Consider the following 19,809-nt stretch of genomic DNA (forward strand, 5'->3'; position numbering starts at 1 on the left):
TCTGTGCTGTAGTTTCTATGGTTCTATGGTTCTATATTGACCGGCTGTGTCACAGTCTGTCATGAAAACAGCAATGCCCTTGAATGGAAAATCCGAGGAAAGGTAGTCCATCCTGGGTAAAGTTTTCCCCACCACTGAGCACATCTACAAGGAACGTTGCCACAGGAAAGCAGCATCCATCGTCAGAGACCCCCACCATATCAAGACATGCTCTCTTCTCACTGCTGCCATCAGAAGGGGGCTACAGGAGCCTCAGGACCCACACTACTAGGTTCAGGAACAGTTATTACCCTTCAACCATCAGGCTCTTAAACCAAAGGGGATAAATTCACGCACCTCAACACCAAACTGTTCCCACAACCTATGGACTCACTGTTAAGGAATCTTTACCTTAGATCTAGTGGACAGCTGGAGACTTTTTCCCAGGGTGGAAATGACTCATTTTGAAGTGATCGAAAGAAAGTGTAGGGGCAGGTTTTTACACAGAGAGTAGTGGGTGCATGGAACATGCTGCCAGGGCTGGTGGTAGAGGCAGATACAATTGGCCTGTTTGTCATTCTCATACATTAGGGACAGTTAACACACACAGAATGCTGGAGGAACGCAGCAGCAGTAACAGTGGGGCATTGGAACGGGACCCTTCATCGGGATTGGAAAGGAATGGGACAGAAGCCACAATAAGAAGGTGGGGGGAGGGGGAAGAGTACAAGCTGACAGGTGACAGGTGAAGCCAGGTGGGTGGATGAGGTGGGTGGTGAGTGGTGATAGGTGGAAGGGACTGAAGAAGAAGGAATCTGATGGGAGGGGAGAGTGGACCATGGGAGAAAGGGAAGGAGAGGGGTTTCAGATGGAGGTGATGGGCAGGTGAAGGGAAGAGAAGGGGTGAGAGGGAGCCAGATTGGAGAATAGGAAAACAGAGTCGGGGCGGGGGGAATTACCAGATGTTAGAGAAATTGAGGCTACCCAGATGGAGTATGGGGTGTAGCGCCTTCAACCTGAGAGCGGCCTCATCGTGGTAGTACAAAAGGCCATGGACGGACATGTTGGATGGGAACGGGGACCTCAGTGAAATGTTTGGCAAAGGGGAAAGCCGTGCCTTTTGTGGGGGATGTTTAAGACTGGATAGACAGGATGATGGAAGAAATGGAGAGCTATGTGCGAGGGAAGGGTTAGATTGATCCTGGAGTAGGTTAAAAGGTTGGCGAAGTATCGAGGGCTGAAGGGCCTGTACTGTTCTATGTTCCAAGCGTCAGTGACGATAAACCTGATTCTCCCAGCTTCAGAAATGACGGGCAGACCACCCTGCGATGTTTCAGCGCCTCCGGGCCTGCAGCGCGGCGGCAAGTACCGGAGATTCGGAGTAACCGGCCGGGCAAGGGTTAACGCGTGCCCGTGCGAGGGAGCCGGGTTAATGACTATCAGAGGAGAGAAGACGGGACTTGAGGGGGAGCGGCTGAGTCAGACAGTTAAAGGGTTGCATTAGCATAATTACACGCTGCGTCACCGGGCCGCACTTCACCAGCAGAAGGTTAGCTGTACAGTAGTCAGCCGTTTTGTGTTAATTAGAGCAAGAATTCAGGGCAATACACCAGGTACTTATCATTATAGCTCGGAAAACTAGCAGGAGATTGTAAACTAGCTGTCACAGAGAGTTGGACAAACTGTGTGCACTTTCAACCTGCACACTGAATGTGAAGAGAATTTAATTCCCTTAGACAATAGTTGTACATAAATAGATTTGCTTTGTCCCAGGTGAAGTGTTTTTTCTCCCCGGGGCTGCGTCCACACACACACACACACACAGTGCCTGTCCTAAATAGACAAATCCCAGAAAATATTTTCTTTTTTAAAAAGAAATTTATTCACTGATAAAGGGTCTCTGCCTGAAATGTCGACTGTGTATTCCTCTCCATAGGCGCTGCCTGACCTGCTGAGTTGCTCCAGCATTTTGTGTGTGTTGCTCTGGATTTCCAGTGTCTGGAGATCTGCTGGTGTTTCTAGTGGCCATTTTATTAGGTACACCCGTACACCTGCTCGTAAATGCAGATATCTAATCAACCAATCTTGCGACAGCAACTCAATTCATAAAAGCATGCAGTCATGGTCAAGGGGTTCAGTTCAAACGTCAGAATGGGAAAGAAGTGTGATCCAAGTGACTTTGACCACGGAATGATTGTTGGTGCCAGATGGGGTGGTTTGAGTATCTCAGAAACTGCTGATCTCTTGCATAACAGTCTCTAGAGTTTACAGAGAATGGTGCAAAAAACAAAAAGACATCCAGTGAGTGGCAGTTCTGTGGGCAAAATTGCCTTGTTAATGAGAGAGGTCAGAGGAAAATGGTCAGACTGGCTCATGCTGACAGGCGGGCACCAGTAACTCAAATAACCATGCAGAGGTGTGCAGGAGAGCATCTCTGAACACACAACATGTCGAACCTTGAAGTGGATGGGCTACAGCAGCAGAAGACCACAAACGTACAGTCAGTGACCACTTTATTAAGTACAGGAGGTATCTAACAGAGAGGCCATTGATCGTACCTGTTCAAACATGCATTGACTGCATCATAGTCTGGTGCAGCAACTCAAATGCAGAGAATCCGCAGAGAGCGGCGGACTCTGCCCAATAGCCCACCGATATATCCCTTCCCACCACTGGTTGCATCTGCAGGAAATGCCGCCTCAGGAAGGCAACACCCCTCATCAAAGGTCCTCAAAATCCAGACCATGTCATCTTCTCACAGTTACCATCAGACAGGAAGTCCCACACTACCAGGTTCTAGAACAGCTACCTACCTTCAACCATTCGGTTCTGGAACCAACCAGAAAAATCCCAATAGAGAAGAATTTCGGCTCCCAGAACATCGATGGTTTACTCCCCTCCATAGATGCTGCCTGACCTGCTGAGTTCCTCCAGCATTTTATGTGGGTCAGTCTAGTAGTCACCAGCACAGTTTAGCAACACTATGACCACTCTAATCAGTGCACGAAATTGGATTTTTTTTTCTTAATTATATTCTTTTTTGTGACAGGAATTTGTGTTATTTATGTATAATTCCTGTGTTTCTTGTGAACTCTGCTTATCTGATGCCCTGTGCCTGTGGTGGTACTGCAAGTACGTTTGTCATTGCCCCTGTGCACACATGGTCTTGTGTGTTTGACCAGAAACTCCATTTTGGCATTTTTTTCCCCAAAACTTACTTCAAAATATGTTATTTACTTATTTAGAGATGCAACACAGAATAGTCCCTCCCGGCCCTTCGAGCTGCACCACTCCAGCAACCCACAAAAACCCCGACTTAACCCTAACCTAATCACGGGGCAATTTACAATGACCATGGCGCATGGCGTGTTGGTAATCATCGACCATGGGATTGAGTTCAAGAGCCGTGAGGCGGTTGAGTGAACTTGGCCTTTCTCCTTGGAGCAACAGAGGATGAGAGGTGACCTGATAGAGGTGTATAAGATGATGAGAGGCATTGATTGTGTGGAAAGTCAGAGGCTTTTTCCCAGGGCTGAAATGGCTAACACGAGGGGGTATAGTTTTAAGGTGCTTGGAAATAGGTACCATAGAAACATTGAAACATAGAAAACCTACAGCACAATCCACAATCCTGGGCCAAACATGTACTTACTTTAAAAATTACCTAGGGTTACCCATAGTCCTCTTTTTTTCTAAGCTCCATGTACCTATCCAGGAGTCTCTTAAAAGACCCTATCATTTCTGCCTCCACCACCGCCGCCGGCAGCCCATTCCACACACTCACCACTCTGTGGGTAAAAAACTTACCCCTGACATCTCCTCTGTACCTACTTCCAAGCACCTTAAACCTGTGCCCTCTCGTGATAGCCGTTTCAGCCCTGGGAAAAAGCCTCTAAATATCCACACGATCAATGCCTGTCATCACCAAGGGGATGTCAGGGGTACATCTTTCACACAGAGTGGTGGGTGCATGGAATGCTCTGCTGGTTGTGGTGATGCAACTGGATACAATAGGGCCTTTGAAAAGCCTCTTAGATAGGTACATGGAGCTTCAAAAAATAGAGTGCTATGCGCTAGGGAAATTCTCAGCAGTCTCGACAGTAGGTTACATGGTCGGCACAACAGGGCCTGTAATGTGCTGTAGATTTCTATGTTCTCTGACCAATTAACCTATCCAGTAGATCTTTGGGCTGTGGGAGGAAAGTGGAGGACCCAAAAAGGAAAAATCAGCATTGCATAGGGAGGATGTACGGAGACTGTTTACAGAGAACTTGGAGTATTGGCAAGAGTTTTGCAAACCATATCTCAGAAAGGATGTGTTGTCGTTGGAGAGAGTCCAGAGGATGATCCCAGAAATGAAGGGGTTAACATATGAGGACTGTTTCACAGCTTTGTACTCCCTGGAATTTAGAAGAATGTTGGAGGTGGGGTGGATCTCATTGAAATTTACCGAATGTTGAAAGGACTAGATAGGGTGGACGTGGAGAGGATGTTTCTTGTAACCATATAACCATATAACAATTACAGCACGGAAACAGGCCATCTCAGCCCTTCCAGTCCATGCCAAACTCTGACTCTCACCTAGTCCCACCGACCTGCATTCAGCCCATAAGCCTCCATTCCTTTCCTGTCCAATTTAACTTTAAATGACAACATCCAACCTGCCTCAACCACTTCTGCTGGAAGCTCGTTCCACACAGCTACCACTCTCTGAGTAAAGAAGTTCCCCCTCATGTTACCCGTAAACTTTTGCCCTTTAACTCTCAACTCATGTCCTCTTGTTTGAATCTCCCCCACTCTCAATGGAAAAAGCCTATCCATGTCAACTCTATCTATCCCCCTCATAATTTTAAATACCTCTATCAAGTTCCCCCTCAACCTTCTACGCTCCAAAGAATAAAGACCCAACTTGTTCAACCTTTCTCTGTAACTTAGGAGATGAAACCCAGGCAACATTCTAGTAAATCTCCTCTGTACTCTCTCAATTTTATTGACATCTTTCCTATAATTCGGTGACCAGAACTGTACACAATACTCCAGATTTGGCCTTACCAATGCCTTATACAATTTCAACATTACATCCCAACTCCTATACTCAATGCTCTGATTTATAAAGGCCAGCATACCAAAAGATTTCTTCACCATCCTATCCACATGAGATTCCACCTTCAGGGAACTATGCACCATTATTCCTAGATTCCTCTGTTCTACTGCATTCTTCAATGCCCTACCATTTACCATGTATGTCCTATTTTGATTAGTCCTACCAAAATGTAGCACCTCACATTTATCAGCATTAAACTCCATCTGCCATCTTTCAGCCCACTCTTCTAAGTGGTCTAAATGTCTCTGCAAGCTTTGAAAACCTACTTCATTATCCACAACTCCACCTATCTTAGTATCATCTGCATATTTACTAATCCAATTTACCACCCCATCATCCAGATCATTAATGTATATGACAAACAACATCGGACCCAGTACAGATCCCTGAGGCACACTGCTACACACCGTCCTCCAATCTGATACACAGTTATCCACCGCTACTCTCTGGCATCTCCCATCCAGCCACTGCTGAATCCATTTTACTTCTTTGATATTAATACCTAATGATTTTACCTTCCCAACTAACCTTCCATGTGGAACCTTGTCAAAGGCCTTACTGAAGTCCATATAGACAACATCCACCGCTTTACCCTCGACAACTTTCCTAGTAACCTCATCAAAAAATTCAATAAGATTTGTCAAACATGAACTTCCACGCACAAATCCATGTTGACTGTTCCTAATCAGACCCTGTCTATCCAGATAATTATATATACCATCTCTAAGAATACTTTCCATCATTTTACCCATCACTGACATCAAATTCACAGGCCGATAATGGCTAGGTTTACTCTTAGAACCCTTTTTAAACAATGGAACAATATGGTGGGGTGTCCAGAACTAGAGGACATAGCCTCAAAATTGAGGGGTGTCCTTTTAGAACAGAGGTAAGGAGGATTTTTTCAGCCAAAGATTAGTGGAACTGTGGAATGCTCTGCTGCAGACTGCAGTGGAGGCCAAGTCTGTAGGTATATTCAAGGCGGAAGTTGATAGTTTCCTGATTGGTCAGGACATCAAAGGATATGGGGAGAAGGCAGGTGTATGGGGTTGGGTGGGATCCGGGATCGGCCGTGATGGAATAGCAAAGCGGACTCGATGGGCTGAATGGCCTAATTCTGCTCCTATACCTTGTGGTCTTATGGACGCCGGAACTGAACGAGGGTAGGCAATTGAAATGGTTCAGCCTAGATGAGATGGGCCAAAGGGCCTGTTTCTGTGCTGTACTTTCCTATGACTTTAGGCTGCCAGGCTAACATGGCACCCCATTTAGAATGCCCGTGCCCAAAGTACTGAGCATCCCGTCTGTGCTGACCAAGATGTCTACCTGGGTGAAACCCATTTCCCTGTGTTTATTCCATATCCCTCTCAACCTTTCCTACCCATGAACACATCCAAGTGTTGTTTAATTGTGTCTGCCTCCACCACTTCCTCTGGTAACTCATTCCATCTACTGACCTCCCTCTGAGGGAAAATGTTGCCCCTCAGGTATCTTTCAAATCTCTCCCGTCTCACCATGAATCTATGCCCTCTATGTTCGGATTCCCCTACCCTGGGGAAAAGACTGTGACTATCTACACAAGACCATGAGATATAGGAGCAGAATGAGGCCATTTCTTCCATCATGTCTGCTCTGCCATTTCATCATGGCTGATCCAATTTACCTCTCAGTGTCAATCTCCTACCTTCACCCCGTATCCCTTCATGCCCTGACCAATCAACCCCTGCCTTAAATATACATAAAGACCTGGCCTCCACAGCTGCCTGTGGCTAAGAATTCCTCAGAGTCACCGCTCCAGGTTGAGTCAGTGGCGAAGAAGGCCATTGCAATGTTGACATTCATTTTTAGAGGTATAGAATATAAGAGCAGGGATATGATGTTGAGGCTCTATAAGGTACTCGCAAGACCACACTTGGAGTATTGTGTGCAGTTTTGGGCTCCCTATTTTAGAAAGGATGTACTGACATTGGAGAGGGTTCAGAGATGATTCACAACAATGATTCCAGGAATGAAAGGGTTACCGTATGAGGAACGTCTGGCAGCTTTTGGGCTGTATTCCCTGGAGTTCAAAGAGAATGAGGGGGAATCTCATAGAAATATTCTGAATGTTAAAAGGCCTGAACAGATTAGATATGGCAAAGTTATTTCCCATGGTACATAGAACATAGAACATAGAACACAGTACAGGCCCTTCTGCTCACAATGTTGTGCTGACCCTCAAACCCTGCCTCCCATATAATCTCCCACCTTAGATTCTTCCATATACCTGTCTAGTAGTCTCTTAAACTTCACTAGTGTATCTGCCTCCACCACTGACTCAGGCAGTGCATTCCACGCACCAACCACTCTCTGAGTAAAAAACCTTCCTCTAATATCCCCCTTAAACTTCCTACCCCGTACCTTAAAGCCATGTCCGCTTGTATTGAGCAGTGGCGCCCTGGGGAAGAGGCGCTGGCTATCCACTCTATCTATTCCTCTTATTAGGGGAGTCCAGGACAAGAGGGCACAACTTCAGGATTGAAGGATGTTCATTTAGAACTGAGATGCGGAGAAATTACTTTAGTCAGAGGGTGGTAAATCTGTGGAATTTGTTGCCATGAGCGGCTGTGGAGGCCAAGTCATTGGGTGTATTTAAGGCAGAGATAGATAAGTTCTTTATTAGCCAGGGTATCAAAGTGTATGGGGAGAAGGCAGAGGAGTGGGGATGACTGGAAGAATTGGATCAGCCCATGATTGAAAGACTCAATGGGCCGAATGGCCTACTTCTGGTGTTATGGCCTTATGGTCTCTGGCTAAAGAAATTCCCCTTCATTTTCATTCTAATAGGATGCCTCTCTATTCTGAGGCTGTGTCCTCTGGTCCAAGACTCTCCCACCATAGAAAACATCCTCTCCACATCCACTCTATCAAAGCCTTTCACCATTCGATAGGTCTCCTCATTCTTCTGAATTCCAGAGAGTTTAATAAATCATTGTTTTATAAATCTTTATAAGGTCTTCACTCCAGGGAAAACAGTTGCTGCCTTATCATTCAAGCCCTGAAGTCCTGGTAGCATTCTCAGGAATCTTTTCTGCATGTTCTCCAGCTTAATGACAAACACAGGAGATTTTGCAAATGCTGGAAATCCAAAGCAACACACACAAAATGCTAGAGGAACAGTTGCCGTTTATCCTTCCCATAGCGGGCGGACCAGTACTGCTCACAATTCTCCGAACGTGGTCTTAGCAATGACTTGACAGGGAGGTTTAAAGATTAAAGATTACATAGAAACATAGAAAATAGGTGCAGGAGTAGGCCATTCGGCTCTTTGAGCCTGCACCGCCATTCAGTATGATCATGGCTGATCATCCAACTCAGAACCCTGCACCAGCCTTCCCTCCATACCCCCTGATCCCCGTAGCCACAAGGGCCATATCTAACTCCCTCTTAAATATAGCCAATGAACTGGCCTCAACTGTTTCCTGTGGCAGAGAATTCCACAGATTCACCACTCTCTGTGTGAAGAAGTTTTTCCTAATCTCAGTCCTAAAAGGCTTCCCCTTTATCCTCAAACTGTGACCCCTCGTTCTGGACTTCCCCAACATCGGGAACAATCTTCCTGCATCTAGCCTGTCCAATCCCTTTAGGATTTTATATGTTTCAATCAGATCCCCCCTCAATCTTCTAAATTCCAACGAGTACAAGCCTAGTTCATCCAGTCTTTCTTCATATGAAAGTCCTGCCGTCCCAGGAATCAATCTGGTGAACCTTCTTTGTACTCCCTCTATGGCAAGGATGTCTTTCCTCAGATTAGGGGACCAAAACTGCACACAATACTCCAGGTGTGGTCTCACCAAGGCCTTGTACAACTGCAGTAGTACCTCCCTGCTACTGTACTCAAATCCTCTCGCTATAAATGCCAGCATACCATTTGTCTTTTTCACTGCCTGCTGTACCTGCATGCCCACTTTCAATGACTGGTGTATAATGACACCCAGGTCTCGTTGCACCTCCCCTTTTCCTAATCGGCCACCATTCAGATAATAATCTGTTTTCCTATTTTTGCCACCAAAGTGGATAACTTCACATTTATCCACATTAAATTGCATCTGCCATGAATTTGCCCACTCACCCAACCTATCCAAGTCACCCTGCATCCTCTTAGCATCCTCCTCACAGCTAACACTGCCGCCCAGCTTCCTGTCATCCACAAACTTGGAGATGCTGCATTTAATTCCCTCATCCAAGTCATTAATATATATTGTAAACAACTGGGGTCCCAGCACTGAGCCTTGCGGTACCCCACTAGTCACTGCCTGCCATTCTGAAAAGGTCCCGTTTATTCCCACTCTTTGCTTCCTGTCTGCTAACCAATTCTCTATCCACATCAATACCTTACCCCCTATGCTTTAAGTTTGTGTGGGACCTTGTCAAAAGCCTTTTGAAAATCCAAATATACCATATCCACTGGTTCTCCCCTATCCACTCCACTAGTTACATCCTCAAAAAATTCTATGAGATTCGTCAGACATGATTTTCCCTTCACAAATCCATGCTGACTTTGTCCGATGATTTCACCGCTTTCCAAATGTGCTGTTATCACATCTTTGATAACTGACTCCAGCAGTTTCCCCACCACCGACATTAGGCTAACCGGTCTATAATTCCCCGGTTTCTCTCTCCCTCCTTTTTTAAAAAGTGGGGTTACATTAGCCACCCTCCAATCCTCAGGAACTAGTCCAGAATCTAATGAGTTCTGAAAAATTATCACTAATGCATCCACTATTTCTTGGGCTACTTCCTTAAGCACTCTAGGATGCAGACCATGTGGCCCTGGGGATTTATCTGCCTTTAATCCCTTCAATTTACCTAACACCACTTCCCTACTAACATGTATTTCGCTCAGTTCCTCCATCTCACTGGACCCTCTGTCCCCTACTATTTCTGGAAGATTATTTATGTCCTCCTTAGTGAAGACAGAACCAAAGTAATTATTCAATTGGTCTGCCATGTCCTTGCTCCCCATAATCAATTCACTTGTTTCTGTCTGTAGGGGACCTACATTTGTCTTTACCAGTCTTTTCCTTTTTACATATCTATAAAAGCTTTTACAGTCAGTTAGCTTCAATTGTCACGTGTACATCGAATCTTCAAGAGATACGGTGAAATGCACTGTTTGCATCAACGATCAACACACTCCGAGAATGCTTCAGGCACCACACGCCCGGCCCCAACTAACCCTAGCTTGTATGTCTTTGGGATGTGGGAGAAAACCGGCGCGGCCAGAGGAAACGGACATGGTCATGGGGAGAATGTGCATGTCCTTACAGACAGAACCCCGATCACTAGCACCGTAACCATTAGTGGTTCCGGAAGAAAAATCCCAGCTATCTGACATTTAATGTGAGGAACACACACAAAGTGCTGGAGGAACTCAGTAAACCAAGCAGCACCTATGGACAGGAATAAAGAGTTAATGTTTCGGGCCGAGACCTTTCATCGGGACTGGAAAGAAGCCAGAATAAGAAAGTGGGGGTGGGGAAAGGACAAGCTGGCCAACTCTCTCCCCCTCTCCCTCTCCCTCTTTCTTTGTAGTCTCGTCCCCCTCTCCCTCCTCCACGTGATTCTCTCTCATTTCTCTCCTTCTCTCCTCCCTCTACTCTCTGTCTCTCTCTTATTCTCCCTACGTCTGTTTATTGTTCTACCTGTCCCTTTCTCGCTCCCTGCCCCCCGCTCCCCGTCACCATCACACCCCCAGTCTCTCTCTGCCCGTGTACCTGAGTCTCTCCACACAGCACGTCACCTCCCCATTGATTCCCCGTTACACCGGTAACACCGGCCCCGTCAGGGCTGCCTCGGGTTGCCATGCGAACAGCCCGCTGACGAGCTTCCCATCTCCACGCAATCTTCCAGCCCGCTGCCTGATATGGACACTACCTCCCGTTGCCACGGGGAATACCGCGTGTGTGTGTGTGTGTGAGTGTGTGAGTCTGTGTATGTGTCTGTATAAGTGTGTGTGTGAGTCTGTGTATGTGTCTGTATAAGGGTGTGTGTGTGAGTCTGTGTATGTGTCTGTATAAGGGTGTGTGTGTGAGTCTGTGCATGTGTCTGTATAAGTGTGTGTGTGAGTCTGTGTATGTGTCTGTATAAGGGTGTGTGTGTGAGTCTGTGCATGTGTCTGTATAAGTGTGTGTGTGAGTCTGTGTATGTGTCTGTATAAGGGTGTGTGTGTGAGTCTGTGCATGTGTCTGTATAAGTGTGTGTGTGAGTCTGTGTATGTGTCTGTATAAGGGTGTGTGTGAGTCTGCATGTGTCTGTATAAGTGTGTGTGTGTGTGTGTGTGTGTGTGTGTGTCTGTGTATGTGTCTGTATAAGTTGTGTGCGTGTGTGTGTGTGTGTGTGTGTGTATATGTGTCTGTATAAGTGTGTGTGTGTGTGTGTGTATGTGTCTGTATAAGGGCGGGTGTGTGTGTGTGTGTGTGTGTCTGTGTATGTGTCTGTATAAGTGTGTGTGTATGTGTGTGTGAGTCTGTGTATGTATCTGTATAAGGGTGTGTGTGGGGGGGGGTCTGAATGTCTGTGTGTATATGAGTGGCTGCAGGATCGTGTCTCTGTGTGAACTGATGATATTCAAGCTCCCTGCAGCTCTCACTGTTTCAGCTGCTCCTGTTGTTCTGTAAGCAAAGATGGTTAAAGCTGGTGTTCACGTGATAATCACTCTCCACTTGTCTCCGTCTCCGAACGGGAGAGTTCTCCCTGCTCAGAGTCTCTTTGCCTCTCTGACTGGAGGCCTGTAACTAGGGGAGGGCCGCAGAGGTGCTGGGTCTGTTGTTGTTTGTCATCTGTATCAACGATCTGGATGATAATGTGGTTAACTGGATCAGCAAATTTGCAGATGACACCAAGATTGGGGGTACCGTGGACAGTGAGAAGGCTATAATTGCTTGCAGTGTGATCTGGGTAACCTGGAAAGATGGGCTGAAGATTGCAGGTGGAATTTTATACAGACAAGTGTGAGATGTTGCATGTTGAGAGACAAGCCAGAGAGACTTCCACGGTGAATGGTAGGGCACTGAGGAGACTGGTTTTTTTTTATTTCAAAATATACTTTATTCAAAAATAAATATATACAATAAACCATTCAATAACTTTTCATCCTTTACATACGTTTCCATTATACTCAGTAAAATATCCGTATTAATAGCCACCCACGTGGCACTCCAGTAGTTCAGCTCAGCATATCATTGTTGAGGGGTATACTCCCCGCCCACCGACCCCTCCCACTCCCACGGGTGGAGAAACCTATACTGTGGTCCTTCCCCACCGGGCCCTTGCGGTGGCTGCACCAAGTTTCAGTGCGTCCCTCAGCACGTACTCCTGCAGCCGAGAGTGTGCCAGTCGGCAGCATTCTCCCACGGACATCTCCATGTGCTGGTAGATCATCAAGTTTCGGGCCGACCAAAGAGCGTCTTTCACCGAGTTGATGATCTGCCAGCAACACTGGATGTTGGTCTCCGTGTGCATCCCTGGGAACAGCCCGTAGATCAGAGAGTCCTCTGTTATGTAGCTGCTGGGGATGAAACGTGACACTAGCCCGTCCATCCTCCTCCACACCCTCTTTGCGAACTGGCAGTGTGCAAAGAGGTGGGACTCAGACTCCTCCTCACTGCAGTCCTCCCGTGGGCAGTGGGGTGCGGGGACGACATTCCGGGCGTACAGGAGGACTCTGACTGGGAGGGCCCCTCTCACCGCCAGCCAGGCAAGGTCTTGGTGCCTGTTGGTGAGATCTGGCGATGAGGCATTTTGCCAGATGAACTGGACAGTCTGCTCAGGGAACCACCCCACTGTGTCCATCACGTCCTTCTCCTGCAGTGCCTGCAGGAGATTGGTAGAACAAAGTGATCTGGGAATACGGGACCATACTGCCTTGAAAGTGGCATCACAGGTAGATAGGGTTGTAAAGCAACACACATCAAAGTTGCTGGTGAACACAGCAGGCCAGACAGCATCTCTAGGAAGAGGTACAGTCGACATTTCAGGCCGAGACCCTTCATCAGGACTAACTGAAGGAAGAGTGAGTAAGGGATTTGAAAGTTGGAGGGGGAGGGGGAGATCCAAAATGATAGGAGAAGACAGGAGGGGGAGGGATGGAGCCAAGAGCTGGACAGGTGATTGGCAAAAGGAGATACGAGAGGATCATGGGACAGGAGGTCCGGGAAGAAAGACAAGGGGGGGGGACCCAGAGGATGGGCAAGAGGTATATTCAGAGGGACAGAGGGAGAAAAAGGAGAGTGAGAGAAAGAATGTGTGCATAAAAATAAGTAACAGATGGGGTACGAGGGGGAGGTGGGGCCTTAGCGGAAGTTAGAGAAGTCGATGTTCATGCCATCAGGTTGGAGGCTACCCAGACGGAATATAAGGTGTTGTTCCTCCAACCTGAGTGTGGCTTCATCTTTACAGTAGAGGAGGCCGTGGATAGACATGTCAGAATGGGAATGGGATGTGGAATTAAAATGTGTGGCCACTGGGAGATCCTGCTTTCTCTGGCGGACAGAGCGTAGATGTTCAGCAAAGCGGTCTCCCAGTCTGCGTCGGGTCTCGCCAATATATAAAAGGCCACATCGGGAGCACCGGTCGCAGTATATCACCCCAGTCGACTCACAGGTGAAGTGTTGCCTCACCTGGAAGGACTGTTCGGGGCCCTGAATGGTGGTAAGGGAGGAAGTGTAAGGGCATGTGTAGCACTTGTTCCGCTTACACGGATAAGTTCCAGGAGGGAGATCAGTGGGGAGGGATGGGGGGGACGAATGGACAGGGGAGTTGCGTAGGGAGCAATCCCTACGGAATGCAGAGAGAGGTGGGGAGGAAAAGATGTGCCTAGTGGTGGGATCCCGTTGGAGGTGGCGGAAGTTACGGAGAATAATATGTTGGACCCGGAGGCTGGTGGGTCAGTAGGTGAGGACCAGGGGAACCCTATTCCTAGTGGGGTGGCGGGAGGATGGAGTGAGAGCAGATGTACGTGAAACGGGCGAGATACGTTTAAGAGCAGAGTTGATAGTGGAGGAAGGGAAGCCCCTTTCTTTAAAAAAGGAAGACATCTCCCTCATCCTAGAATGAAAAACCTCATCCTGACAGCAGATGCGGCGGAGACGGAGGAATTGCGAGAAGGGAATGGCGTTTTTGCAAGAGACAGGGTGAGAAGAGGAATAGTCCAGATAGCTGTGAGAGTCAGTAGGCTTATAGTAGACATCAGTGGATAAGCCGTCTCCAGAGACAGAGACAGAAAGATCTGGAAAGGGGAGGGAGGTGTCGGAAATGGACCAGGTAAACTTGAGGGCAGGGTGAAAGTTGGAGGCAAAGTTAATAAAGTCAACGAGTTCTGCATGCGTGCAGGAAGCAGCGCCAATGCAGTCTGCTCTCAAGTTTACCTGGTCCATTTCCGACACCTCCCTCCCCTTTCTAGATCTTTCTGTCTCTGTCTCTGGAGACAGCTTATCCACTGATGTCTACCCCACCTCCCCCTTGTACCCCATCTGTTACTTATTTTTATGCACACATTCTTTCTCTCACTCTCCTTTTTCTCCCTCTGTCCCTCTGAATATACCTCTTGCCCATCCTCTGGGTCCCCCCCCCTTGTCTTTCTCCCCGGACCTCCTGTCCCATGATCCTCTCGTATCCCCTTTTGCCAATCACCTGTCCAGCTCTTGGCTCCATCCCTCCCCCTCCTGTCTTCTCCTATCATTTTGGATCTCCCCCTCCCCCTCCAACTTTCAAATCCCTTACTCACTCTTCCTTCAGTTAGTCCTGACGAAGGGTCTCGGCCCGAAACGTCGACTGTACCTCTTCCTAGAGATGCTGCCTGGCCTGCTGCGTTCACCAGCAACTTTGATGTGTGTTGCTAAATTATGAGGCATATCGTTAGTTAAACTTAATGATTTAATCAATGACATTTATGAGACTGGAATAATACCAGAAGAGATGAAAAAATCAGTATTTATCACGCTTCCTAAGAAACCTGGAGCAATAGAATATGAATTACATAGGACCATAAGTTTAATGAGTCATATCACCAAGATAATTATAAGAATTTTGATGACAAGAGCTAAAAGTAAGATACAACCTGAGATAGGTAAAGAACAATGTGGTTTTGTGGAAGACAAAGGTACAAGAAACGCGATATTGATGTTAAGGATACTATCAGAATGAGCAATTCAAGTGCAAAAAGATTTGTTTGTTTTATCGACTACTCAAAAGCATTTGATAAAGTGAAGCACAATAAGTTATTTGAAATATTACAGGAAACTCTAGGTCTAGATTCGAAAGACCTCCACCTAATCAGAAATCTGTATTGGGAACAAACTGCCGCTGTAAGAATATGGAGAAGTGAGTCAGTTTCCAAAAATCAAGAGAGGCGTTAGACAAGGGTGTGTTTTCTCCCCTGATTTGTTTAATGTGTACAATATTACAAAAAATAAGAGACATCTTGGGAACCAAAGTTGGCGGTGAAAACACCAATAATTTTAGATATACGGATGACACTGTGTTAATTGCAAGTACGGAGGAAGAACTACAAAACTTAATTGATATAGTTGTTGAAGAAAGTGTAAAAATGGGTCTATCTATCAATTGCAAAAAGACAGAATGTATGGTGATATCCAAATAGAAGGAGAATCCTATCTGCAGGCTGAGAATAAACGGGGAAGACATAAAACAAGTACAGAACTTTTGCTACTTAGGAAGCTGGGTGACTTCAGATGACAGGTGCAACATGGACATCAAAAGAAGAATAAGGATGGCAAAAGACACCTTTACGAGAATGAAGAGTATACTGACCAACACTAAACTAGACATGACAACCCGCCTCAGAGCTGAAATGTTACATTTATCCAGTTATGTTATATGGCTCAGAATGTTGGACAATATCTAGTCACATGAGGAAACAAATTGAAGCAGCAGAGATGTAGTTTCTGAGGACGATGCAAAGAATATCATGGACGAAACGAATATCTAATGAGGATATCAAGAACAGAGCAAGCACAAAAAGAGAAATAATGTATGAGATCATGAAAGGGCAATGTGACTTCATTGGACATGTGATTAGAAAAGAGGAGTTAGAATGCACGGTTATTATGGGAAAGATTGAAGGGAAGAAAGCAAAAGGAAGACAAAGACAAATGATGATGGAGACAGCAGTCAGATAACTGGAAATGAATACCAATGAATTGATCCACTTGACCCAATACAGGAGTGTGTGGGCCATGGCAGTCAAAGCTCAAACTGGGCATGGCACCTAATGATGATGATGATAATTAGAGTAAATGCAAGCAGGCTTTTCCACTGAGGTTGGGTGAGACTGCAGCTAAAGGTCATGGGTTAAGGGTGACAGGTGAAATATTTAAGAAGAATCTGAGGAGAAACTTCTTCACTCAGAGAGTGGAATGAGCTGCCAGCAGGAGAGGTGGATGCGGGTTCAATTTCAATATTTAAGAGGAGTTTGGATAAGCACACGGATGGGAGGGGTATGGAGCACTATGGCCCAGATGTGGGTCGATGAAACTAGACAGAATAACAGTTCAGTATGGACTAGATGGGCTGAAGGGCTAATTTCTGTGCTGTAGTGCTGAATGACTATCATAAGTAGGTTCCTTACACGGAGTGTGTTGAAATTGAATGCACAGGTCAAAGTCTAGTGTGGGGTAAGTGAGTTTCAATACCGAGTCACGGTGGAGTTCCCTGTCATCTGCACTGGTCCATGTCTGCACGTCAGCAGCGTCAGATAAGCAGCATTCACATGAAAAACAGAAATTAAACACAACTTCCTGAAGAAAGAACCCAATTCGAAAAGAACTGTATCCATGTGAGGCTGACTCACCGACCATCCATGGTCTGGAAACCTGCAGGTCACATCACATCCATGGAGTATGCGACACACACAAAATGCTGGAGGAACTCAGCAGGTCAGGCAGCATCTACAGAGAGGAATAAACAGTCGACATTTCGTGCTGAGACCCTTCACCAGGACTAGAAGGGGAAAGGTGCCCTTTCCATAGATGCTGCCTGACCTGCTGAGTTCCTTCAGCATTTTGTGTATGTGGCTCTGAATTTCCAGCATCTTCTGAATCTCTTGTGTTTATAGTTTACATACACCTAGCAACCACTTTATTAGATACACCTGTACACCTGCTCGTTAATGCAAATATCTAATCAACATAATTATGTGGCGGCAACACAATGCATAAAAGCATGCAGACATGGTCAAGAGGTTCAAATGTCTGAATGGGGAAGAAGTGTGATCTATATATTAAAATAAGTGAGGTAGTGTGCAAGAGTACAAAATGTCCATTTAGGAATCGGATGGCAGAAGGGAAGAAGCTGTTCCTGAATCGCTGAGTGTATGTCTTCAGTCTTCTGTACCTCCTACCTGATGGATCATGTACAGGCAGAAGGGATCTAGTTTAATTTGGCATCGTGGTTGGCATAGACATTGTGGGTTGAAAGGCCTTTTCCCATACTGCACTATTCTATGTCCTATGTTCTACTTTTGATATCCAGTATCTTCAGTTTGTTTTTGATCTTCAAGTCCAAAACTCTGCTTTTTGGGCTTTCAGTGATGTGTCAGGTGTTTGTACTGAATTACCTATGTTTTCATCAACTATCATCAGGGAGGTTTTGTAAAATCCATTTGAGAAGTTTCAGGTTGCAGGGCATCGGCGTCTCTGAAGATCATTCTAAAGACCCACTGAGCACATCTGCATGAAATGTTGCCATCAAAAAGCAGCATCCATCACCAAAAATCCTCACCACCCAGGCCAGGCTCTTTTCTCGCTGCCGTCATCAGGTAGAAGGTACAGGAGCCTCAGGACTCACACCACCAGATTCAAGAACAGTTACTACCCCTCAACCATCAGGCTCTAGAACAAAAGGGGATAACTACACATTCTACTTCTGGTGTTCCCACAACCAATGATCCCACTTTAGACCATAAGACCATAAGACCAAGGAGCAGAAGTAGGCCATTCGGCCCATCAAGTCTGCTCCGCCATTTTATCATGAGCTGATCCATTTTATCCTATTTAGTCCCACTGCCCCGCCTTCTCACCATAACCTTTGATGCCCTGGCTACTCAGATACCTATCAATTTCTGCCTTAAATACACCCAATGACTTGGCCTCCACTGCTGCCCGTGGCAACAAATTCCATAGATTCACCACCCTCTGACTAAAATAATTTCTTCGCATTTCTGTTCTGAAAGGGCGCCCTTCAATCCTGAAGTCATGCCCTCTCGTACTAGACTCTCCCATCATGGTAAAGAACTTTGCACATCCACTCTGTCCATGCCTTTTAACATTTGAAATGTTTCTATGAGGTCTCCCCTCATTCTTCTAAACTCCAAGGAATCCAGTCCAAGATTGGACAAACGTTCCTCATATGTTAACCCTCTCATTCCCGGAATCATTCTCGTGAATCTTCTCTGTACCCTCTCCAACGTCAGCACATCCTTTCTTAAATAAGGAAACCAAAACTGCCCACAGTACTCCAAGTGAGGTCTCACCAGTGCCTTATAGAGCCTCAACATCACAGCCCTGCTCCTATACTCTATTCCTCTAGAAATGAGTGCCAACATTGCATTCGCCTCCTTCACTACTGACTCAACCGGGAGGTTAACTTTAAGGGTATCCTGTACGAGGACTCCCAAGTCCCGTTGCATCTCAGAACTTTGAATTCTTTCCCCATTTAAATAATAGTCTGTCCATTTATTTTTTCTGCCAAAGTGCATAATCATACACTTTCCAACATTGTACTTCATTTGCCACTTCTCTGCCCATTCTTCCAATCTATCCAAGTCTCTCTGCAGACTCTCCGTTTCCTTTAAAGACTCTTCATCTGGTTATTTCGTGCTTGTTATTTATTGTTATTTATTTATATTTGCGTTTGTACGGGTTGTTGTCCATTGACCCTGTTTACATTTACTACTCTATAGATTTGCTAAGTATACCCACAGAAAACGAATCTCAGGGTTGTATGTGGTGACAAGTATGTCCTGTGACAATAAGTTTTAATTTGAACTTTTGAACTTTGAGATCAAACCTAGGCCCAGAAGGCACATATAAAAGGTTCACCAGTGGCTCTACGTCATTCGGAGTTTGAGGAGATTTGGAACGTCACCAAAGACTTCCGTAAATTTCTACAGGTGTACCGTGGAGAGCATTCTGTCTGGTTGTATCACCGTCTGGTGTGGAGGGGGAGGGGGCACAGCATAGGATCAAAATAAGCGACCTATGTTTGTAAATCTCAGCCAACTCCATCATGGGCACGAGCCTACCCAGCATCGAGAGCATCTTCAAAAAGTAGTGCCTCAAGAAAGTGGTTTCCATCATTCAGCCCCCTCACCATCCAGGACTTGCCCTCTTCTCATTACTACCGGCAGGGAGGATGTACCGAAGCCCGAAAACACACACTCAACAGTTTAAGGACAACTTCCTCTCCGCCATCAGATTTCTGAACAGACATTGAATCCATGAACACTATCTCTCTTTTTGCATGCCTTATTTGATTTTTTTATATATACTTCTTATTATAGAAACATAGAAAACCTACAGCACAATACAGGCCCGTCGGCCCACAATGCTGTGCCGAACATGTCCTTACCTTGGAAATTACTAAGGGTTACCCATCTCCTATTTTTCTAAGCTCCATGTACCTATTCAGAAGTGTCTTAAAAGACCCTATTGTATCCACCTCCACCA

Source organism: Mobula birostris, chromosome 8 (genome assembly GCF_030028105.1).
Source record: "Mobula birostris isolate sMobBir1 chromosome 8, sMobBir1.hap1, whole genome shotgun sequence".
In the NCBI taxonomy this organism is placed as follows: Eukaryota; Metazoa; Chordata; class Chondrichthyes; order Myliobatiformes; family Myliobatidae; genus Mobula; species Mobula birostris.